The 24276-nt window shown below is 41.4% G+C and overlaps 1 protein-coding gene and 1 long non-coding RNA gene across 14 annotated transcripts in view; one reads left to right on the top strand and one right to left on the bottom strand.

The window, feature by feature from the left end:
• Positions 1-7492: 7492 nt before the first annotated feature.
• On the bottom strand, positions 7493-13097 carry LOC107053991. Its single transcript, XR_001467868.4, has 2 exons — positions 11928-13097; positions 7493-11654 (listed from the first exon to the last, which is right to left on the bottom strand). It is a non-coding gene; the product is annotated as an uncharacterized LOC107053991 (long non-coding RNA).
• Positions 13098-13202: 105 nt separating this feature from the next.
• The window catches only part of DUSP16 (dual specificity phosphatase 16), a 71707-nt gene continuing 60633 nt past the window's right edge, over positions 13203-24276 (top strand). For 2 of the 13 annotated variants that reach the window (XM_046915714.1, XM_040647413.2), the window contains exons 1-2: positions 13203-13359; positions 17207-17277. The gene's annotated coding sequence lies outside the window, so the exon portion shown is untranslated. Of the gene's footprint in view, positions 13360-17203; positions 17278-19479; positions 19581-20215; positions 20347-22168; positions 22293-24276 lie in introns of all 13 variants that reach the window. The other 11 variants (XM_046915707.1, XM_040647407.2, XM_015290877.4 and 8 more) reach the window with 9 other exon arrangements.

The following is a 24276-nucleotide window of genomic DNA, read 5'->3' as shown; positions in this document are numbered from 1 at the left end:
TTCCCTTGAAAAATTTGGGACTGGGGGAAGGGAATCAATGAATGATTTCAGTGAACTACATAAAATAGCTTTTGCCCCTTATGTTTTCACTGACTTGCATAACGAATCATTCACGGTCAAACTGTGCTGTGTGGTTCTGCATGCAGCAGCAGATTTCTGTGATATTGTGCCCCTTTCCTGCAAGTTCTCTGACAGTTTTGCTGTTAGATCCAGGTGCAGCATATGTTCATGCTGTATTAATTCCTGAACATCTCCCTCTCTATAGCACGGTGAAACTCTATGAGGGATCAACAGCATTTTCTATCTACTGGGGGCTATATCTGGAAAAGAGCTAAATGATGCAGTGAGGTAACTCAAGGGCAGTGAACCTATAGCAAGAAGAACTTTCATCCTCACCAGGATCCATTGAGATTTACAGCTATCTATTTCCAAATGGGACATCAGTTAGTTTTTTTCCATGACACATGGATGCGGTGTTGGTGCTCATGTTAGGTCTTTGTCTGGTTAGTATCAAAGGTGTCTCCAGAGGTTTAAAGTGTTTAAATCAATTCGCTGCTAAAAACCACTGAAACTTGGAGATAGCTAACTAATTATAGATGCCATGATTAGACACTTCTGTGGTTACTTCACAGGATCAAGTGATGTCCTGTTGCAGAATAACTGCCATCAGTTTGGTGGGTATTTTCCAAAAAAGAAACAAAAGCGTAGAAGTTGCATATGTTCGTTATAGATTTTTTGTTGTTGTTTTTACCATCTCCAGTTCTTCAGGCAAATGAGTTATTTATTAACCAACTGCTACAATGTCAGGTATAAATATTAACCAAGGAAGCAATGAATCTACAGAGTTCAACAGCTGTTTGCTAAATGTTCATTTTGCTTGCATATATATAGTCTTTAGTTGTCTAGTGACTTGTCTTACTGAAAGAAGAGTCAGTCCCAGAGCACTGTAAACTTGCTTCACTGAAATCATTACCTTCCCTCCACCTCCATCTTTCTTAACCTCCTTTAAATATCTAGCTATGTCAAGGAGAAAAGTCCCTATTGCTGAATTTGTATTGAGATTGCTACGGAAAATTCTCCCCTGATACTGTCAGAAATATTATTCAGAGTCCCTCAGATAGCTACAGCATTCTTAAATGGAATACAACTCACCCTTTTCCCCCTTTAATGTGTTCAACAGACAGGTGGTGACCCAACTGGTGGCAAATTCCTAAGTATTTATATCCTTTAACTCTCAAATGATATGAACAAGTTATAGGAAATGTAATGAACTGAGTACATGAGTAATGTTCCCGTTAATCAATTGTTCAAAATAAACTGATTATTATATCTCTTTGTACCATACTGTTGCTGTTTGCAGATAGACATACTGAAAGAACAAGCTTAATTCTTATCATTTCTGCTTGTAGTGGAGATTTAGGGACAGAATCTCTTAAAAATTCACTCCTCTTCCACATAAGCTCAGGTCAGACACAGAAGAGATTCACAGATGTAGAACAGCATCAAGCTGGAATTGCCTACTTTCTGCTTTCAGTATTTTACTCCCACTTGGGCATAATTTTTAACTGAGTATAGAAACTCCTGAAGAATGAGTTCTTTAGCTGCTATAAAGTAAAAATCAGACCCAGCATTTCAGGATTTCAGAAACGAAGTACAAATAAAACAAATGATTTTTGAATCTTTAGATTCAAGAAAGAATGACTGCTTCACTAGCAAAACTGGTGACTGACATCCTATATTTCAATTCAAAGAATTAAAGTGGAATTTCAGAGTTGAACCAGAGGTCTAGTCTATCTCATATCATAATTTTCTTGCACCAGTTTTGGCAGCAGACTACTGATTTTAATAGATACGTAACAAAGCAACCAGGAATCTTAGGTGCCACTAAGCAAACTCAGGCAAATTTATCCACACTGCATCTATATGGTAAGCACTGCAGTCTAACACATGCATAATCTGGTCAGCACGTTACAAGTCTAAATCCCTGAAGGCCAGACACTTTGCAGCACTGTTGCATTTATGATCCAAATCCTCCCTGAAGTCAAATGAGGAGACTGTGGCCATGTTCCCATCAAAATACATTGAAATAACAGGAAGTGCTTACCTATTTAAAAGGATATTTAAAGAATAGAGTCTCAATCCACTTGAGCATACCTGCTTAAAACACTGAAAACAGGATAAGGGCATTATTGATCAGTATAGAGTTGCACTAGCTTCTCCTTAAATGCAGGAAAAAACAAACAAACAAAAAAAAAACAAACAAGTTTTTGAATTCATAGTGCTGAAAACCTGCATAAAATGGAGATAATTTTAAAAATGATAATGTTCATTGGCATGATAATAATACATGAAAGCCAAGTATAGCTTTGTTGCTTTGTCCTTATGTACATTTGACGTATAGTGTTTATAATCTGGCTGCAATACTATGGGAAGAAAGAAGAAATTGGTACAGTAGAGCTCTTTTGTGCCACTCCAGAAGTGTTGAAGAACAATTAAATGGAAGTAAATATATTATATACACCTACACTGTCATGTTAAGGACAGCCATGGAAAGGGAGGGGTGTGAGTGAAAATAAGGATCAAGTACATATTCACGTACATATCTTAATTCGTAACTAAGGATTTTTTTGTTGATGATGCTTAAGGATTTAATACTTTCAGTCCTTCAGTTGCATACAACCTTGATTCATTTTATTCCAGGGCCCTATCATTGTGACAGGGCCTCTAAATTGATGTAACTGTAATTTGCTACCATAAAATTGCAAAGTACAAGAACTTCAAATGGTCCAATAAAATCCCAATGCAACGCTGCATTGCAGGCATGTCACAGAGGGACAAAGTAGAGAGGGAATCTGACATTATGTTTTTAACGTCCACTGAAATTATCTGAGCTAAGTAAAATACATTATGCATTCTCATATGACTACTGTACAGACTCTTGAACATGGTTTTAACACAGATTGTTTGTAAACTTTAACTGTGTGTGTCACTTCAACAACTTCTACAGTATAAATTCCTACTTAATAACTTGGCTTTATACGCTTTGGTTTAGCAGTAATGAGATCATAGAATCATGTAATCAAAGAATAATAGAATGGTTTGAGTTGGAGGGGACCTTTAAGATCATCTAGTTCCAAGCCCCCTGCTATAGGCAGGGACATCTCCCTCTAGAGCAGGTTGCTCAAAGCTCCATCCAGCCTGGCCTTGAATGCTTCCAGGGAGGAGGCATCCACAACTTTGCTGGGCAACTTGTTCCAGTGTCTTACCACCCTCTCAGTAAAGAATTTATTCCTAATATCTAGTCTAAATCTACTCTCTTCCAGTTTAAAGCCATTTCCTCTTGTTCTGTCTCTACCTGTCCTAATAGCAAGTCCCTCTCCAGCTTTCCTGTAGGCCCCCTTCAAGCATTGGAAGGCCGCTACCAGATCACCTGGGAACCTTCTCTTTTCCAGGCTGAAGAGCCCCAGCTTTGTCAGTCCATCGTCACAGAGGAGGTGCCATCTTCGTGGCCCTCCTCTGAACCTGCTCCAACAACTCCATGTCCTTCTTGTTTTGGGGGCTTCAGAACTGGACACGGTACTCCGGGTGAGGTCTCACGAGAGCAGAGTAGAGGGGCAGAATCACCTTCCTCGACCTGCTGGTCACACTTCTCTTGATGCAACTCAGGATACGGATGGTCTTCTGGGCTGCAAGCATATAGTGCTGGCTCATGTTGAATCTCTCAATAGACATTCCTAAATTCTCCTCAGGGCTGCTCTCAGCCATTCTCCACCCAACCTGTATCTGTGTTTGAGATTGCCTTGACCCAGCAGCAGGACTTTGCACTTGGCCTTGTTGAACATCATGAGGATAGCATGTGCCCACCACTCAATCCTCTCCAGGTTCCTCTGGATAGCATCCCTTCCCTCTAGGGTGTCAACTGTACCGCTCAGCTTGGTGTTGTCTGCAAGCCTGCTAAGGGTACACTCGATCCCACTGTCTATGTCACCCACAAAGATGTTAAATAACACCAGTCCCAATACCAGTCCCTCAGATAAACCCTGCAACACATATTTTTAGAGTAATGACATACGCTGTCCAACCAAACATCCTCTAGAATTAGAAATTTATACTCACTGAAATTTCTTAGTTTAGCTGTTGTACGGAAGGACATGGTTTAGTGGGAAATACTGGTGATAGGTAGACAGTTGGATTGGATGACCTTAGAAGTCTTTTCTAACCTTCGTGATACTATGATTCTACGAAATTTATACATATAAATCTATACACTGACATTTCGTAATACTTACAAGGCTATCTTGGTGTTTGATAGAAAAATTTTCAGCTAGGGATACTGATTCACAAGGAGATTTCTCAGTGTAAAATACAAGATACAGTGTAAAATACACGATACAGGAATCATGACTGTCACATCTGCACCATACAGTAATTAAAGTTGGACTGGACTGTTGGACACCAGCTGGTCTAATGCAGCAGAGGCAAGTTGAAAACTAAATCCAACTCCTGAGTTAAAGCAGGCCCATTCAAGTGCTGACCTTCTTCAAGGACAGAGATCACATCGCCTCTCTAAGCACCAGTTCCAGTGTTTGACCACCTTCATTGTGAAGAGCTCTGTTCTAATATCATTAGACAGCAAATGCCCATCTAGCAACTATCAGAAAGGGTAATTTATTCTATCTCCACTGGAGTAGCAAACTGATTCAACTCATTTTTCAGTATAACAATGTCATATGTGCAAAGTGGCAAGAAGCAGGGGGTTGTAAACTGTGAGCTGGAGCATCTTCTTTTATCATTAGCAACCTGTTAGATGGGCTCAACCAAGACATCTGCCTGTATCTGCTCAAGGCTGGCACACCCATAGAAACAGGAGCTGACACTGGCACAAGCAGCTTCACTCTTTCCTTACCACTTACTACCAGTTACTTGTTTCTCTGTTGCCTTTTCTTTTTCAGTGGTTCAAGCTTTTGTTCATTCATACACTGTAAAACAAATGGGGGACTAAGCTGAGTCCCAACTTCTAAGCTGAGTCCCAACTTCAAAGCCAACTTCTGTTTGGTTTTGGGGAAGGTGTTAGCTTGAATGAAGTCTCCAATGTAACTCACTACAGAGGTGAGCAACTCCTTGCCCCAGCTGAAGGATGGAGCAGCACTGAGGCAGAGCCTCTTCATTCAGTGACAGATGGCTTACAGTGTCTGTGCAACTGCATCCTGACCTCCTATGAAACTGCAAGCAAAAATGATTTTTAACATGAATCATCTTTTATAATAACTATTTTTCTTATGCTGTAGCTGACATCATTTAATTGTAACTCCTAGTACATCATAACAGATGAATAAACATGCAATTTCTGCAACTTAGTAATTAGACAGGCCCTTCCAACAGGGACTTCTTTTTCCTTTTATATTCTGAACTCAAATTGCATCTACCATTTTTCTATAAATGACCCACTGACTGGGTCACAGAAGAATCTATCCTTGTATGTATTCATCTAGGGAGCTCTCTTAAGCTAACACAGTTGCCAGTAAATAATGTCTTGCAAAGCCATGTCCTCTACTTGAAATTCCCCTTCTTAAGAAGTCTTCTGCCCCATTTGATTTCACAATATCCCGTTTATATATTAAACGATCACGAAGATGCACACTCTTCAGTGCATGTTTCTGGAAGTTATCATCACTTGATCAGTGGTTTGAAGCAATTTTTTTTAATGACTGAAGAGTTAACAAGCCAAATCTATATCTGGGTTAAGTGGATGAAACTTGGACTAAGTCGTGAGAAGTCTATGGCAGATCTAAACACAGAAAACAAAGTGTTTGATTTGCAGCCCTGTGCTTTACTCTCTTTAATTTTTCTTCCTTTCTTTTTGCAGGCTAAACATAAACTAAGGGATTAAACATTTTTAATATGTTAATAATTCTTCCCTCTGCTACAAGAACAAGTGGAAAACTGCACTGAAGCAGAAATGTTCTTGAGAGATTGTCAACAGCCCAGAGAGCTGAACCCATATCTAACACACAGAAGCCAATGAGTTCCTGTGCATATAAAGAGCAGTCAAGAGGCAGTATAAAAATAAACAAGCAGTCCTTCACCTCACCTCCACCTTACATTTTTGAAATCAGATTGCTGCTAAAATAGGCACATTCTAACCTTGCATCCTAGGAAGAAAATAAAATGACACACACTGAAAATTTCACATGCTTCTTTTCCATGTAACCTGATATTTTCATCCATCCTTCTTGACAAACTCTGCTGTCTGTTGTTGACAGTTGGGATAATATCAGACTGACCATTTTCTGACCACAACATTTGACAAGTCAAGAAACTCATCAGAGTTTAGTCTTTTTTTTCCTTGAATGCTTTTACTGTGAGGTCAAAGTAGTGATGTTATGGATGTTATCCACTTAAAGGCTTATATGAACAAAAGCTTATAAATGAAGGTCATTGTGGTGTTCATGCCTTTCTTCCCCACACTAATGACAAGCAGTAATTAAGTCAGATTTTTTTTTTCTCTTTAACAATTCAAGAGTTTTTCTTTATTTACCTCGCAGTTTTGCCTATCTTTTCCTTTTTTGATGTAAGGTTCTTTTTATCTATTAAGAACATTTCCATGATATAACACAGGACAAATCTGCATTTTTCAAAGACAGTTGAATAACAATATCGTTTAGCTTGAATATTAGCTTGAATATGAAACACCATCACACAAAATGCAACTGGGAAATAAAGATAACATAAACAGCAGCCCATCAAATCCACAAGGCTTTGGATATCAGCTAGTCTCAGGAATTGTTACGGGTAGGCAGAAACTACAATATGGATTAGGAAAAATGGTGAAAACTCAAAAACTGTCAGAAAATTTCCTCTCCTTCGTACATCATAAAAATAAAACTATGCAAAATTGGCATTCAATACCACAGATTATTAATTTACTTTCTACGTTCCAACTTTGAAATGAATTTTCTGATTGTGAGCTTACTTCAGTACTTACTTCAGTTATGAAGTCAGTAACTGTGCATTTCATGCTTTAATATTGACACAGATTACATTTCACATATCAAAACTCTAAAGCATTTTACAGGTGCTGTCCTTTTTCATTATATCCTTGGCACTGTTAAAAATAGTAAGAAAAAAAAAGTCTAACATGTATTTAAGGCTGGTAATTTACTCTAATGTTCTATCATCTAAATGTTGAAGTAGCTAAAAGGAAGGATATGAATAGTCAAAGACCTCATACATTTTATGTTGCCCTCATAATAAACACAAATACATTTTAGTTCTGATTCATCATTGGTCACGAACAAAGCATGAACATATGAAGCTACACTTCAGATAATATAAATTGACATAGCTACTTAAAGGCTGGTTGAGCAATGATGATTTGTACCATCTGTGCTTACAGCCCATTACAAGCTGATTTCAATACCAGTACTCCAGCCTACAGACAAGAGACTATCAGTGAGTAAGAGTTAAAGAAACAAGGTGAGAGGGATGGTTATTATGACAATTATCTTAATTTATGGATTGTGATTATTTTTTTTGTAATGTATCCCTTCATTTATTTTGGTGATTTGCTGCTTTTACGTATTTTCTCCTTAGACATGCAGAAAAGTACAAAATGTTACTAGTTAGGTTCCTCAGTTGCTGTAGATTTGTCTGAACTTGCTGTTTCTGGAAAACAGCATTTCATTATTCTGTTTCCTGATGACAGTGTTATTATGCTCCTTTTCTGTAAATAATACTTATTATGATCACCGATTTCAAATGCATTTTCAAAAGTTAATCTTGTTTCACACAGGAAAAATCACAGAAGTGGCTTAGCATCAAAATAGCCACCCTTTTTCTCTGAATGAGATTATTAAGATCAACCAATATTCCCTAAGCTCTTTAAAGCTTGTCTACAGAATCAGAAATTATTATTGTTTCCTTTATCTCTTTCTCATTGTTTCCTGTTGTCTATCTCATACCTTTTTTAGTTGTTTTTTTTTTTTTCCCTTGGTCTCAGATTACTAATTACTAAGATTACTGAGCCAACAAACTTTTGTCTAAGTGCTTGACTTTACTAAATGTGTATGCTCAGGTAAATAAAAAAGTTACTCTTCCTTTGAGAGATGTAAAAGTGGAGAGGGAGAAGGATGAATCAGTGGTTGGATTTGAAGAAAACTTTGTTTACTTTTCCAATCTGCAACTGGCTTGTTTTATTACCACATGTAAGGTAATTTATCTCAGTAACTCATTCTTGTAACCATAAAACACGGTATAATGACACTCCTCCATTCCACAGAAGGCTTACAAAAAATAAAGAGTATTCAGAAACTATAAAGATAGGAATCATGTGAATTCCTATGGGGTAATGGATATAAGATTTATGTAGTAAGGAGATAAGGGAAAGCATGCAGCTGATGCTGACAACTCCATTTTTTTTTCTGCCACTGTACGTTCTGCAGTTCTTGTAATTTTCTTTTCTTTTCCTCTCCCTCAATATTTTCTCTATTGTCCTGCATACAGCAGGTATATTGCTCTCTTATCCTAGAGACCAGCCCAAAACTATGCATCTCCTTTGAGCCCAGAGCTCTCCACTTGCATAGTAACTCCAGCTTCTTTGACATGTTGTGACTCAGGCAGTCCTGGAGAAGCTACAGGGAAGCATAAGTGTGAAAGCTACCCATAGAAACAGAGCAGTGAGGCTGCTCTTACTTGAGATTTTCTGCAGGGGTGAAGTTTCCAAAGGTCTGATACACATGCGGAAGAGAAAAATGGGGAGATGCAAATTGTTTTAACTCTCTATTTTCCTCTAAGCAAGGCAACTCTGCACTCTATGTTTTCTGATGCCCGCGTTTTTCACACTGCTCAAATTCCTCTTCTCTAGTTCTGTGGTCTTCAACTGATCACTCCTTGCAAACTCTCCTCTCTGCTGCTCTCTTTCCTACCCTCAGTCCCACATCTTCTATTTCTAATGGTTGCCATTCTCCTAATCCTCACTCCCACTGCTTCTCTCTCACAAATCTGCAGCTGCCATACCCTGTTCTGTATGCCAACAGAGCTAGTGGTAGCTAAAAATGCTATGAATGTTTCAACGTAGGTATGTCGGCAACCCTTCTATTTTTAGATACCCTGAAGAGCTGTCTGTAGCAGATATGTCTGGTATAGCAGTCTGCTCTGAAAGCAGATTAGACCAAACTACCCAATGTCTCTGAAGCTGTCCATAAAAAGGTCATCACCTCACTTCCCATCTGCTGACTTGGGTTTCCCCTAACCAAAACAAACCAGTTCAGCTGACACCAACTATTTAAAGTGCTTAAGCTACTCTGGTCGACTTAGGCTGAAACAAGTTTGGGAGCAGGTTGCATGAGTAGCTTGCAAGTAGGTAGGAGAGGTGGTAACCTTTAGCAGAATATGGCTGTGACAGCTGCCATTGGGCAGCTGGCTGGGGGTAGCAACCTCTTCAGCAGCCTCAGCCTGTGGAGGAAATGAAGACCCACACAGGGACCTTAAAGCATGGTAAGTTCTGTGCTTAAAGTTTGATTCTCACTTATTTCACAAGAGGTGCCAGTCCTTTCCACTGTGCGGAAAACATGATGACGTTATTCAGACTGCCAATCCTCTTTCCCATGTTTAATCACTGATAACTGATTAACCAAGTGAACTGCCACAAAACAAAAAACAAAATATTAGATGGGAAAGAAACAAGAAGTCAGGCATGCTGGCTTGTACACGTAAATAAACAGAAAGCTTTATAAACAAGGTGTATAACCTCCAGTTCTCAGAAGCAGACATCCATTTTCCCTCTCTGCTCCACAAACAACAGGGGCAGCATGCAGCAATTCACTTACAGTCATTCTTGACAGAAGCCAAATGTGAACTGCAGGACATTGGGGAGTGTCAAAGTTCAAAAGCTGTTATACAGTCTGTTGGATAGCCACTGTCATGTCTTTTGCCCTTGTTTCACCTCATGCTGACACTTCAAGTCTTTTTACCTCCTGAGCCTGATAACTAGACACTAGAAATTACATTAACTCTTTCATCACTGCTTTGCCAAAAATAAAAGGGCAGGGAATGTGTGTTGAGGGGAAAAAAAAAATATTGTCAGACACTTAGTAAAACTTTAGAAAGCTGGGGAGAGAAAGTCAGATGGGCAGTCCCACTCACAGATGGTTCAAGTGTGCATCTTCAGTTGTTCATGGAACTACAGCTTGATATGTGGTTTGTGAATGCATTTCAAGTCCTTTCCAGGAGCCTGCTGTGCAAGCAGTTGAGGGGAAAGAAAAATTTTCAATACAAAAATCTAGGCTGAAGTTAGACCAATATGCAGACGAATGACTGCTCCTTCATGAGTGACCACCTGCTGGCTGAGGCATGCTAACTGCCAACATGTGCATGCTTAGCCTGCTGCAGAGATGAGGCAAAGAGAGTGGCCCTTAACAAAGCAAGGGTAGATGCTGATGTATTTGAGCCTGCCGAACTACTTGTTTGTGTGCTACCTCAGCCTGCAAAAATTAATTGTAATGTAACAATGGTTCAGTTGCACCTCTTAGTACATTATGAAAAGAAATCCTGACTCTGTGTTGGAAAGGCTTTACCTTGCTGTCCAAGGTTTTTCTGAAAAGATCCTTTTTGAGCTACAAATTAAAATATTCCAAAAGACCACAAGTACCTTTTCTGCTTACTGTTTTACAATCAGGAAACTTTTTCAGTTTCCCCATTAGGAACAAACTCCACATACATAACACGTGACCAGGTTCAGATGATAAAAGGGAAGAGAGAATTCAAACATCTCTCTTCCTCAGCACACAACCTTTTCTGGTGCCACTGCTATTTGTGAGGATAATGATACTGGAACTACTTGTTCTTGCACTCCTCTGGTCTGAATGAGCTGGGTCATTGGCTCTCGCCTAGAGTTTCCCTGGCACACTTCGGGCTCTCCTTCATAGAAATGGGTCACTTGTAGATCCGTTAGCAACTAGTTAATGTGCAGGGGGCTGCAAAAGGAATCTTTTCGGCTATTGGTTACTTGAGGCAAGAAGGCAAAGATGCTCTTTAGCTACTTCAAGATAAATCCATACAAAATAGTAAATGCATCTATGCAAATTGCTTTACCACAACTTCTTCATTTCCTCTGATCTTTCTTTGGTCAGTGTCTAACACAGATAAGGCTTCACTTTGGACTTGTCTCACTTCCACACGTTCTGCACTCTATTGGAGAGAATATTGCTGTTCAGTATGACTAATAGAGGTTCCTCTTGAGAGACAGCTCATAACATCTTAATGCCAGACCCTTGTCAAGGTGGTTTTCAGTCAGTTCTTCCAGGACAGGGACCACCAGAACATAATTTATTTGGAACAATTAAAAATACCAACTACACAAAACATTTTCCTGTGAGTGATAAGCATTTGCCTTTCCAAAAGTGCTTCATTTGAAGAGACGGCAACTGGAGCACAAGAATTTGTGAATTAATCTTCCTTCTCCTGATATCTTCCAAGAGTTTGTGGCACAGGGATGAAAAAGCTGGCAACAAAGACTAACCAGAGCTTGGATTCCAAAGTGTAAGGTGTCCCACATACCCAGCAGAACTGACACGATTGTGATGAAGGTGGAGGTATCTCAGGGAGTGGGAGGTCCGCAGAACACTTGGGTAGGACAGAGACCATCCATCAGACACCTGAGGGGTGCAAGAATAGCTTGTTACCTAGTAGTAGCCAGAATGTAAACACATTAGACAAAAATAATTGTTTCTGTGTATCTTAGCTTAATGTTCACTTTCTTCATGTCATTGGTTTCAGTGGTGTTTTACTTAAAGGGTGAAAGCCCTTAGCTTGCTATGGAGCCAACAGCACACAGCAAGCTACTCTACAGCAGAAGGACCTGAAGTCCTACCTTCTTAACTATGCTATATCTCACAAAGCTTTACTTTCGGGTTGATGAAAAGAGTCACCTGAAGCACCTCTGGCCAAGGAGGAAGGTGGCACCAGAGACCCTTCAGCCAGTGGGATTGTGCTTTGTGCAGCACCAGAGCCACAATGGCACGCTCCACTTGACCGTGGGCAGAGCTCTCTGATGGCAATCTTGGCTTATGTCCATCTCCACCACAGGCTCGGGCCCAGTGAGGCCATGGGACCTCTCGGGTCTGGCACAGGGCCACGGGCGCTGAGGCACGAATCCATCCCATCCCTTCCCTCCCTGCCTCTGCGACGGAGCGGAGACCGATGAGGCCCGGCCCGCAGAGCACGCGACTGTATACAGAAAGGGCCGGAACCGTACGGCGCAGATAAGGCGCTTCCATCCCAGCGCAGCAGGGCGGACGGGGCAGCGCGTTTGAATCGCTCGGCGGCCCTGGCTCCTCCCAGGGGCCGGCCCGGTCAGCTCGAGGGGGAGCTCGAGGCGGAGGTCGTGTGCCGTCGCGGTCCCCTCACCGCTGGCTAGGCCTCGTGGCAGGATTGTAGCCGGAGCTGCCCGGTACATGTGCGCCCGCGCAGCGAATCCCGCTGTGCGCTGCCGCGGCTGTCCGGGCTCCTGGCGAAACTCCGCTCCCCCTCTTCGCCTCCCTCCCTCCCCTTCCTCCCCCCTCGGCTGAGTTCATTCACTGGGATTGGTTTCAAGTGACGCCATCGCTTTATTTTTACACCGATGACCTCATCCCAGCAGCCTGAAGTTTACTGACCAGCAAAACTCGCTGTCTTTCCCTTCCTCATTCTCCTTCTCCCTGTTTGCTCTACCCATTTATTAGTAATTGTTCGGTTCCTTTTGGGAACTGAAGGCTTTGAAAAAATAAAAAACCAAAAACCTCCAAACTTCCTCCTCCCACCGTCCCTTTTTAATTCTCTCATCCAGGGAGGGAGGGAGGAAGAAGGGGGGGGGGAAAGCTCCCAGTATTTCCTTCTTCTCCCCTCCCACCTTCACACTTCCCCCTCCTAACCAGACCATTTGCTTCTATTTATATATTTATTTTAAATTTCTGTTACTTCTTGCATGGAAGAAGGATGAATTTTGTATGGAAGAGGCGCTTCCCCAGCGCCTAGAAGGAGACAGAAAGTTGTTTTCTAGCGGCAGAGCGGTGAGAGGCCGGTACCAGCTCTCATCCCTGCCGCGGGGAGAGACCCGGGGCAGGCAGGCAGATCGACGGGAGCGGGGGGGGGAGGGAGGTGCCACAGTAAGTGCCGGCAGAGGCCGCCGCCGGGACCCCGCCTGGGCCGGGGCCGGGGGCCGGGCTGGGCGGGGAAGAGGAGGAGGAGGAGGGAGGTGAGGGACGGCTCCCGCCGCCCGTCCTCCTCTGCCATGCCCTTCCTCGCCGCCCCCTCACCTCCGTAGGAGAGTCAGCAGCCGGCAGGTCGCTGCCCCGCACCGGCAGCTCCGACCGCCTCCTCCCGGTAAGGAGAGGGGCTGAGAGGGAGCGGGGGGCGGCAGCTCTTCCCGGCCTCCGCAGCGCACCTCCCTGCTCACCTCCGAGAGGGGACCGGCCACCTGCCTGCCGCGGGGCCGGGGAGGCCGGCGGCCTCGGAGCGGAGAGGGCCGCGTAGGGGTGCGTGAGGGACCGCTGCCTTCCGCAGGGCTTTGCGGAGGGCGTCCGGGGAGCGCGTCGAAGAGCCTCGGTGTGCGCGGCCGCGTTTCGGAGCTCAGCAAGCAGTGCTGGCTCCGAGGACGAGTTTCGCCGCTCAGAGCGGTCGAGGATGCTTTTGCAGCCCCGCGGGACTCCCAGAGAAATTGGAAGTTCTGGACTGAACTTGGGAAACATTTAAATTGAGTCAGTTGACAAAATGGAGGGCTGCAGTGGAATCAAAGAGTGAGGCAAATTGTTAACCTGACAGCGCGGTCACATAAACCAGCAGCTCTTTGGCCGGTGCGAGGGCACAGCCCGACAAATACCGTCCTCGGATCTTACTTTACTTCTTTTGTAGAAGTCGTAGGGAGGGAACACGAGCTGGGCTCACATCAGCGTGTGCAGAACAAGGTGTATCGGACGTGCCTGTGGCAAAGCCTGACCGGCGGTAGAATTTTTCAGTGTCCAGATAGGTTTTGTTAGGTGTCAAGTGGAAAGGTGTTTTTGAGAAAGCAAAACCGAGGCAGATTTAGTTTGCTGTTGTTACAGTTGGTTGGAATAGCACTCGATCTTTTGGTTTTCCTTCGAGCAGAGGGTGTAGTCATAGTAAGCTGTATTGTCTGACCTATGACTTTTTTTTTTTGTTCAAACATTCTGTGTATACCCAGCAGAATAAATAGATCTGTCTGCACTTTTTAAACTAAAAGTAGTTTGAACTATTCCTTCTAAGAATGTGCTTGGGGGGGGAAGGGAGGAGAGGGGGAAAAGGGGGAGGGATTCTTTCTGTAACCTTTAAAAAAAAAAAAAAATCCCAAACACCAAAATGATTTTGTATTTGTTGCTTTAAGTTCTATGCTATTCCTGGCAGCATGTGGCTTGGTGGATGCAGAACTTACAAAGTCACAACTGACCAAACAGGACTTGGTTTAGACTCTTGTGTTTTGAGGGAAGGTGGAAAAACACGAAGTCTTAATTTCCTTTTTATGATGTTCATCTTGCTGCCCGTTGGAAATCGAAGCATTGATCACAGTTGGTTGTGTTGGTTAGCTGGGGGTTTCTATTTGAATGTGGAGGAAGTATGCAACAGGATGGTTGTGTGGGTATTTTTAGCTTTAGTTTTGAATCACTAAAGATGTAAAGAATAGTGATATTCGAAAGTAAATTATGTAGTTACTGGATATGCTTCTTAATATTGTTAGGAATGAGTCTAAAAAAAATGTTTGAGGTGTTGTAAATTCTGGTCATTGTGCTTGTTTAATACAGTAGTGCTTCAGTATATCTTAATACACAGTTTCCATGTCTCTTTTAAATGAATAAATAAGGAAAAGCAGCAGCAAAGATGTTGGTTCTCCTGCTAATTAGGGGTGGAAGTCACAAAATGCTGTATGGTTTAATACATGTGCAAAGGTCCACAAAATCCTACCAAGCATTAAAAATCTCATCCTATGTTTTGTAATAAATACATTCCTGCTCCAGTTAGTCTTGTTTTGTTAGCTACCTACTACCTAAGCAGGTAGGATGAAACAGAAACAATTTTAGTCACACCAGAACAACCTTTGTAGGAGAGAGTGAGCTCAAGTTATTTTTGTTTCTGTAAGATGTATGCTCTTCTTTTAGTGAAGTCAGCTAGCCTGGTAGGGATGTTTCTTTTAGCTAGAGTAGCTTCAGTTGACCATAGGAAGAGTCATGTCTGTTTAGGAATGTGTTAAATAGATGTCTCAGGAAGCTCCATTTGCCTAGCCAGCACTCTCAATGTACTCTCAGGTTCATGGTAGTCACCAGCTATGGCTGGAGTCATGGGTATGTCTCCATGTGCCCTGCTCCTTTTTGGCTAGGTGGCCCTATGCCTGCCTCTTCATAGCCAAAAGCTGCCAATGTGGGGGAATGATACTGCAGAGAATTGCTTAGAGACTGCAGAGTGAGCAATTGCTTAGAGACTTAGGTATGCTGCTCTGCTGTCTTCAAGAGCAGTATGAGAGCTGCTCCAAAAGTAATACCTCCTATTTTATTGTGTTGCCCCATGATGTTGGAGGTGGATGTTGGTGATATGGCAGCAGGGGCTGAACTTTCCCATCCGTATTCTGCTATGTTTTGTTGCTCTGTGACAAATGGCAGCAAAGGGCCAGTCTGACAAAATGGTGCCAGAGATGGAAATGCACATGAAGCCAAGGTGGGTCATTAAACTAAAAATAAAAATGGCACCCATTGACATTCATTGATGCTTGCTGACTGTTTATGGAAACCAAACAGTGGATGTCAGTGAGCTGGTGGGTACTGCATTTTAACAGTGGCACAATGACAATGGGTTGTCTCTGCTGGCATTGAGTTTTACGAGTATGGCATGCAGGCTCTTGTTCATCACTGGTGAAAATGCATAACTAATGATGGTGACTATGTTGAAAAATAGTGTTTCGTAGCTGAGAATTTGCTCTATCAAATAGTGTTATTGTGCTCTTCGTATTTGTTGTAGTTTCCATACAAATAAATAGGAGGCATTAGTTTCAGAGCGACCTACTATAATGGATCAGGTAGGCCTGATGGACCCATTGAAGGGCAAACACAGGCTCTGTATTAGCTCTCTGGAGAAATGGTGTACTGGCAAATGAGTCACTGATTTTTGCTACTTGCATTGATCTTCAGGTGAGCTCCATTCTCACGTGTTGTGCAGCAAGAGTGTTTTGCAGGGCAAGTGCCTTGCTCAGTCACATATGATTTTTCAAAGTTCATCTCCTTTCTCCCTGGGCCTATTCAGGACTCATTAAAGTGTTTGCAGAATTTTCCAAGAAATGCAGTAAGTACACTCAAAGCACTTTTTCCTCAAGGAAACCAAGTCACAATGACAGCTTTTATTTGTTAGTATGCCTGTTGAATTTTCTAGGGGTATTTTTCTCCTTTCTGTAAGAGTAGTCAGGAAAGCATCATGGTCATTCTTGACATGCTCACTATCTTTAATAGCCAGATTGTGCAGAGTAGGTGTTGTCAAAGGCCAAGCGGTGGAAGGAGGGGATTTGCATTTTTGTTCTTTTTTAGCTTTTTTTTTAATATTTTTCTTTTGTTTAACTTCCTGGAATAACATGGGTTTCTAGTTTTCTAGTTATTTTCTCAGCTTAACAACAAATTTCACACAGTCGTGTAGAATTTTGTCTGTGGCTCTATAACGGTATTCCTATGTCTTGTTTAAGAAGCGTTATCAAGAAGCTGGTTTTCCAGCTAATTAGAGAAGTATCCCTGATGCATCAAGTGACACATTCTCTCCTTGTGATTCCTTACAGACTGCTTCCAGGCTTAGTGTAGCAATGTGGAGAGTTTCTGTAGAATATTTTAAATACTAGTAACTGCATATCAGTGTTTTAAATACCAGTGTCAGTAATATTTTTCTGATTTACTTGGTGTCTCTCTTTGTAAACCAAGGGTAACACAGCACTCATAGGACAGTGGGTTGCCTGCACACGTGGTCTTTGCTTTCTGAACAAGTCAAAAGGCCTGAGTGATAGGTGACCTGACGATGTGCATCAAGGCTGGGCTAAGGCCAGTGTTACGGGGGACCACAAGTCCTTCATGTGAGGGAGAAGTGAACAATGCAATTTCAGACTGCTTCCTAGAGGTTACCTGAGAGACCTTATCCTTGTATTGTTTTTTTCTCTGTACTACTTTTTTTTCTCTTGTATCACCAGTAGAATAACATCACTGCCCTGCTGTGAAGGCTGTGAGAGAGAGAACTGTCTCTGGAGGCTGAGGAGACAAGGCTGTAAGTAGAGATGCCTGAAGTTATACGGGGTTGCTGCTGGTCAAAGGATGCCAGCAGAGCAGGAATGTTCATGTTACTGCTTCTCTCCTTGGCTTTATCATATTTAGATTGGTACTCACTTGGTAGCTCCATATAAGAAATCTCCACTATAGTTGCTCTGTAGCTTCCTGTAACACCTGAAAGAAGCAAAAAACATACATTAATGGTAAAGTTTGGTGTCTTAACTTCTAGGTTTGTGTAGTTTTATTAGAGCACTTCTTCGTTTACTTACGTACAGGGCCTGTTGGCAGCTATCATAATCTTCAGTAGAGATTATGTTGATCACCTGTAAATTACAATTGCTTAGTGATCAAGAAAATCTGCATCTGGGGTGTGTGTATGGAGGGCAGGAGGGAACACAGGCATGAATTCAAGGCCTCGTACTTCCTTTCGCTGCTCTATGTGGTCTGCTGCTGAGCCAAGGCTGACCTACTCAGAGTTGGCTCTGAGAAGACTGGCATCTTTCCATTTTGTGTCCCTATGAAATACTTCTGCAGACAAAAAAAAAAAAAAAAAAAAAAATCAACAAACCAAAACTGAATCATTGGGCAGGCTAGGGAAGAGGGGAGAGATTGGTTCCTCAGTGACAGGCTGCCCAGGTTCTTTCAGGGATGTGAAAGAACCTGGTCTGAGACAAACTTGCCCAAGATCATGCATTGTGGCTGCTCTGTTCTTGCACTGTGTGAGGCTGTAACATTGTGCTGCATTGATATACCAAAGGAACTGCTGAAACAAGGTCCTTCTCTGGGAGGAAGTTGGTTATCTCTGCTCCTCATTTGTCACAATATGAGCCATGCGTAGGCAGTATGCAGCTTCTCCGTGGTTTGTTCTTTGAACTGATTTTGCCCTATGTAGTACAAGTTCTCAGAAACTGGGATCAGTTCCTGCATAAACCTCCTCGGCTAAGTTTATACGCATTTTTTTCTTAAGTTTCAGCTAGAAACTTCTGTAAGTTGTTGAGCAAATAAGATGCACAAGTGGAGGTGTTCAGAGGTTCTCATTATTTCAGAATACACGTAATCTTTCTTTTGTAAGATTTTCTTACATGCTGCTCGGAGTGGTAACGTGCTTCAAGGGTGAACGTTTTCTAATTTTCTTCACTGAATGGTAGGTGTTCTGTTACACTTTTTCAGCAGAAAATCATGATAACAGATTCCAATATTGAGACTAAAATAGTGTCATTTTTCATTTTCATGAGGCTTCCCGTGATTTTGCTTTACTATAATAATCTATGAAATAAGCCTGTTGGACTAAATGACAGGCTTGTGGTTTGTGCAAATGCTCTTTTTTTAGGCATCCTTACCAGCGTGTCTTAATGTCTTTGTCTTACTGAAGGCATGTGGGAGGTAAGAAGATGGGTCTGAATGTGTAATGTAGCAACACTGGAATGAGAAATTTACAGAGAGCATAAAATGAGGTGGACAACAGAGACTAATTGTATGAAATTCCTTTTATGCACATGTTCTTGAGTTTGAATAAATAGTATGTATTCAGCCTGCCAGATTAGAAGGCTTTGACTCTGTATGTATAACATAGATGTTTCTCTCAAAATAGGAGAGCTAGTCTCCCCCAACAGTATTCCAGATAAAGCTGATTCATTACTGCATTTTGCTTATATTGGGCTCCTAGGAAAGCATGTTTGAAGGCTGAATAATTCATGATGTTAGAGGTATAAACACCACACTTTTAATAGCCCAGGTGGCGTTTTTGCCTCTTGAATGTTTGTATGAGTAAGAATCATTCACTCTAGACTTTAAAGGCACAAGTGCCATATCAGGACTTGGGTTTCTACCTGCAAGAAGTGCTTACAAGTGAATTACTTTCTTGATAGTGTGTAGTCCTTTAAGTATGGCAGCTATCCATCTTCTAAAGACTCACTTCCAAATACATCCAAAGATTCTGATAGGTTCTCACAACTTGCCATCCCACTGCTGAAATAAGCCTTAATTTCAAACAGTGAGAACATATTTGTCATTGAAATGGGTATGAGGTCGTTTTTCAGTCACTGTATTAATGCTACGTGGAGTAAGTATAGCACCTATCATCCTTACGGTTCCTACAAGTACTTGGTTACGGGTGAGAATGTGCCTTTAAGTGTTGGGATTTCATAGCTCCTTTCTTCAAAAATGTTGCTTGGGCATAGTGTTTTCTCTTGCTTTCTAGAATCTAAACTCAGAAGACCAGGAGGGAAGAGATCTGGAATGGGGAGAAGTGCTCTGATAAGTCTCTTGTAACTCCACCGTTCTTAGAAGTGCCTTTCTGAAGTAAGAGCAAACAGAATATGAACTTCATCTTGGTTTTATCAAGGATTTATAAAGCTGTGCTAGTTTTTGAGTGATGAATTAAAATCTTCCAGCAAAAAAGTAGTGTTCATCCCAGTGGATCGGACTATTACTAGTTCAAACAAGTCTGTTAGAATGAATCCTGATTAGAGGACCACTTCTAGTAGGATTCCTCTGCCAGACCCCTGGATACACGAAGGGCGTGCTCCAAATCACAGCTAGGCTGTGAAAGTGTCTCTTTCTGTAGTCTATTCAGAGCTCTTTACTGAGGGCAAGTCTCTTCTCATGGTAGTGGTACCAAGTGCATTCTTCCATTTGTACCAAACTAATCCTGCACCATTTCAGTTTCTTAGAACCTTGCAAGCTCTATTTGCTGAGTTCTCTGAGGTGTTACTGGAGAGATATAATCAACATTAATTGGTCTCTAGGTTCATGATCTCATGTTTCAGAAAGACACATCAGCTGGAGGCAAGCAAGTAGTCTTGATGAGGGCTGATGAGTTCTGTGTTCTTCTAGATAGGGCATCCCTTGCCACTTTGTTTCTTACCATTGCCTTTTTTTCTTCTTCATCCTTTGCATGTAACTTTTCATCTGAATATGTATTTTTTTTTTTCTAGTCTCTTGTCAGTGGAGTGAGCTCCCCTGCTCAACCCTTCTGTGTCATTGCTGCTGAAGATCCTGCCCCTTTTAATGGATGACACGTTGAGAGGATGCTGTCAGCCTACCAGTCCTCTGTTTTGCTTGTTAGGTGATCTGTGCTTGGATGCTATCCATTTGACGCAGCCTGTTTCCTCACTATAGCTTATTTAGCATGTTTGCTGTGATTTTCAGGTGGACATACTTGAAGATGTCTGAAAAAAATCTCTTCATCCAGCCTAGGCATGATTGTATCAGTAGTCCTTTTTTTTTTTTTTAACCTGTTTCTTAGAATATTGCTGAAAGAAAGTTAACTTCTTCAAGCATAAAATGATGAGATGAGGTAGAGATGAGATAAAAGGATGAGAAGGAATAGTAATACAGATAGCATGCAAATCTCTGAGATACGAATCAGGACAGCAGAAAAAGTGTAGCAGTTAACCTGCACCGCTGCAAGCCAAGATGCTCTTCCCTTGACAAGAGCACGTCTTTCTGCCCCCTCAGTTACATAGGACTGGAATCTTTTTTCCTGGCTGAGACTGGTGTGAATTGCCAGCTCACCTGCAGGTATGACCTGTGCTGGAACGAGGAAGCGTGCAGTATCATTTCCCCCCTCTGCCTAATGTATGGTTAAGCCTATAGAAAAACACTGAGGAAGCTTAGACATTCTGTTCCTCTGACAGCCTTCTACAAATGCAAGCTATTAATGACCATTGCCTTTAATGGACAAAAACAGTACTGGCAATTCCTTTGTGCTCTTTATTTAATGGCGTAACAAGCAAGCACATTAGCTATTTTTATTCATACAGCCAGACATAGGCCAGTATGGCAGAGCGGCTATGAAATGTCTGCATAGCTAAGTGGGAACGCATCTGCTGTTGAGAACTAAATCTTTTTCTTTTAGTTACGGTATTTTGAGAGGGTTCCTCCAGTGATTGTCTGATCTCTCTATTTGAGCCGTGGTGTAGATTTTCAAGATTTTGCATTAAAATAGGCAGAACATTCTTTTCAGTCCCTGACTTTGTCAACTGTTTCAGTCAACAATGAAGATGTAATGCAATCAGAGAGGTGGGTGGTGAAGGGAGAGCCTGCTCAGGTTAAAGGTTCGATTCCTGTGCTTTCAGGAAGCTTCTGGACTATCTGTTCTGACGTGCTGCTTAGTGACAGGCACACAGAAGGAGCCGAGTACAGTGACGCTGGTAGCAAATGCTAGTTTAGAGAGGTGCAGTGTTTGTTTGGGTGATTTTTAAATGCTGTTGAGTCCTGCTATGTTTTTCATCTTTTCATTTCTTTTTCTCCTTTTCCTTTAAGAGGCTATCTAGTTTAGCAGAAAAATGTCTTCCATGGCTTGACAGCGCAAAAAAATCATGGTTCCTGTTAATTTAAGTCTGAATATTTCAAAGCCACGAGTTTGCTATGGATTAACTTGGGGGGTAGAGGAAGGTGAAGCCAAGCACTTCTTATTTTTTTGAGGTGTGTGCATGCTGAACAAATAGTTAACCTCTGTACTGACATGTGATCATACAAAACAAAAAACTTCATGTCTGAGGCAGATGTTAGAGGTGCTAAGGAGGGGAGAATACCCCACAACATTAAACAAATAGATAGATAGATATTACGCTTTCCATGGTTGGAAATTTTTTCTGACACTGGAGTAGGTACCTTGTTGTCACACATTTTTGCATATCTTTACTTAATCAAATTATAAAGCATGCTTACAAAAATCTTGTTTATATCCACCAAGTTAAAGATGTTTTTACTGAGTGCTTAGTGTTTGTTCCAGGTGATGGTATTGCTTTTTGGTGCAGCTAAACATTTTTCTTAGTTATTAGTTATTTTCTTAGTTATCACTTATCTACCTGTTTTCTTTTCTATCTGTACTGTCAAAGCGTGCATGTGTAACTTCCTCCTTGAAAGGTCTCTCTCTTTTTCAGATGTCAGTTGTTACACCACAAAGCTCAGCTGGAGAAGTGTACCTGCTGGTAGAAAATAGCATTACTGTTTTGAAGGGGTGGAGTGGGACACTTGTTGCATAGATCATCTGCTTTGTAATGTAAGGTAATGTAATTAACGCCACCATATAACCACCTCTCTCAGCTTCACCACAAGCAGAAAAATAGGCTGATTTATATTTAAACTTTTAATTCAAAATGGAGTAACATCTGATTTATGCAGACAGAGCTGCGACCCTTCTGCTTTTACTGAAAATGCTCTTGAATTGCAATAGAGAAAAAAATATTCAGGCTCATTGCTTTCTGGAGCTGAAGTTTGAAGCAGTACATTGAGTTGTGAAATCTCTGTGGTATCAGCATTTTTGTCACTGGAAATACTAGAGAAGGGAGACATGCATATAGATCAGGGAATAATGGAAAAAAAAAAAAAGATATTGATCATATATTGAAAAAATGTACCATGGGGGCTAATAAAGGAAAAAAAGGAAGAAAATGGAGACAACAGAGATGAAAATCGTTATTTAAAAAAAAAACATCTGCATTGTATATGATGATAAGCCTTTCAAGTCACAGGAAAAGCACTTCTAATATGACTACAGAATAACATAATTCCACTTTGGCTAGTAGTACTGAGCTTGTTCTAGCACATAATGGAAGAATTATTTTCTTTGTGTATGAGAAAAAACTTATCATTCGTCTTCTATCAAATGGTTCTAAGAAGTATAGGGAAAAGTGTATCTTCCAGTGAGGTCATAATAGTAAACACACTATTTGTGTGTCTAGAGAATATCTTCTAGAGATTTAAGCAGTGATGAGTTGTGTGTTTTGCCTTACTGAGTCTGTATTTTAGATTTATAAGTCATGTAACTGAAAATACGTATTCAAAACTGTGAATGTTGGTTTGGAATAAATATGTGGTAGCTGCTGGGGTGTAATATCTCATGGGTTTGTGTATTGTTGCTTTATCACTAGTCATTTGTAAATATTTAAGAATGAGTTGATTTCAAAATGTTGTATCATAGGTCACATTTTCTTGTTGGGAATTTGTAAGTTTCAGAGACCCAGTCCTCGAATAGAACGCTCTTGGAAAGAAAGTCTTTCATTGTGACTGAGAGGGTGGGAAGGAGTGGGGAAAATTCTGTCTATGCATTTCTGTTGTGAAACGACTTTTCTTCCTGCTGCTAGTGAATTAATGTTGGATTTTATTTTTAATTAGATGTGTATATAGGCAGTAATTCTTGATAAAAAACAACCTTTTATTAAAATAAAAAAAAATAACCTGGAAAACTTTGTATGCTTCTGAAATATGTCCAGTTCAAGAAGCTGGTGTTCTCTAACTATGCTCTAGGTACAAATGTACAAGCTTCCTCAGGTTCCTTAGGTTTGTCTCCTTGCACTTTTGGGTTCTGTTATGTGCTTCCATTGGTGTGAAAGCTGTGCAGGCACAAGCAGTAGGAGTCCCAGAGTGCTTTCATCTGAATGCACGAAGTGGAGAAACAGTAGTGGAAAGGCTGTTGTCAAAGTATCCAGCTGTGCAGGTAGAAAAGATTACCAAGTTCAGCTGCTTTTCATAACCCCTTTGCCACTAGTTGCAGCCCTGAGTCTGTTGCTAGCACAATTCTTGTGGCTGTTTATACTTTTCTTGAGGCCAGGTCAGAGGATGAACTTGCAAGGAGCCTGTTTTGCTTTAGTAGCTAAACTATTCAGTTTTTGCTTGAAGCAACCCATAAATCTGCTGTGCAGTCATTGCCTCTAGATGATCCTTCATGCCTATGGCAGACTTAACATTATCTGCCTTTTGAATGCAATGAGAAGTCTTAGAAGCAAAATACTACAGTGCAGTTATGCCCATCGCATCCCATGGCAATCTGAAGAGAACTGTGGAAACTCAAATTCCTTCCCAAGCTTCTTTTTCTGTTGGGACAGCAGTATGTTTATTTGTGACATGGATTTCCCTTTGCAGCTAAGACTGGAACCATTGGTTCAAGCTCAAATCCTAATAACAGCTGTTCTTTTGAAACTGCATGCAGATGGACTTGACTTGGCTACCGGGAGCGCTGATTGCTCTGTACTCCAGTGCAATCTCTTGT

The sequence above is a fragment of the Gallus gallus genome, chromosome 1 (genome assembly GCF_016699485.2).
Source record: "Gallus gallus isolate bGalGal1 chromosome 1, bGalGal1.mat.broiler.GRCg7b, whole genome shotgun sequence".
In the NCBI taxonomy this organism is placed as follows: domain Eukaryota; kingdom Metazoa; phylum Chordata; class Aves; order Galliformes; family Phasianidae; genus Gallus; species Gallus gallus.
The sequence above is the reverse complement of the archived record's forward strand: the minus strand, read 5'-3'. Positions and strand labels throughout refer to the sequence as shown.